Source organism: Pteropus alecto, unplaced genomic scaffold, assembly GCF_000325575.1.
Source record: "Pteropus alecto unplaced genomic scaffold, ASM32557v1 scaffold97, whole genome shotgun sequence".
NCBI lineage: Eukaryota > Metazoa > Chordata > Mammalia > Chiroptera > Pteropodidae > Pteropus > Pteropus alecto.
Genome location: NW_006439713.1, coordinates 2,306,535 through 2,307,047, shown reverse-complemented (window position 1 = coordinate 2,307,047; position 513 = coordinate 2,306,535). Strand labels below are relative to the sequence as shown.

At 51.9% G+C, this 513-nt stretch overlaps 1 protein-coding gene across 1 annotated transcript in view; it reads right to left on the bottom strand.

Annotated features, from left to right (window-relative positions):
- DSCAM (DS cell adhesion molecule) overlaps positions 1 to 513 on the bottom strand; it is a 540,559-nt gene that overhangs the window by 46,555 nt on the left and 493,491 nt on the right. The gene's annotated exons all lie outside the window — the stretch shown is intronic.

Genomic DNA, 513 nt, shown 5'->3' with positions numbered 1-513 from the left:
CAGTAAAAGGCGATAGACTGGGGTACACTGGTCCCGCATAGGGCGTCACGTACCCAAACCTTCTTGTCCTCGCACTGCAGAGCAGGGCTGCTGGCCAGAGGCTGGGAAGAGCCTGGTCACTGGAACTCTGCAGAGCTGGACGTTATGGTAACGGTGCCTGGCAACGAGGGACACATCTAGCCCAGCTGCTCATTTCCTGTTTTTTTTCTTTTTTCTTTTTTTTTAGTTAGAGTGAAACTCTGATGCTGGGCTGCAGCTCGATGTCTACTTCGGGAAAGTGTGTTTTCTGCCTCACCCTGATGTAGCAGCACCATGAGCCCTTAGTCCTGCTTCCTGCCAATAAAGTGGCTCTCATTTCCTGAGCACGTCTGATAGGGCTTTCAAAGGAAGCGTAATGGGTGGCATTACTGGAATGCCTGACAATGGCAGAAAGTAGGGTTCAAAGAGCCATGAGAAAACGCCTTTCTTCGCCTACCGATCTCTAGGAGTCAGGCGGCTGGTACGAGGCCGACT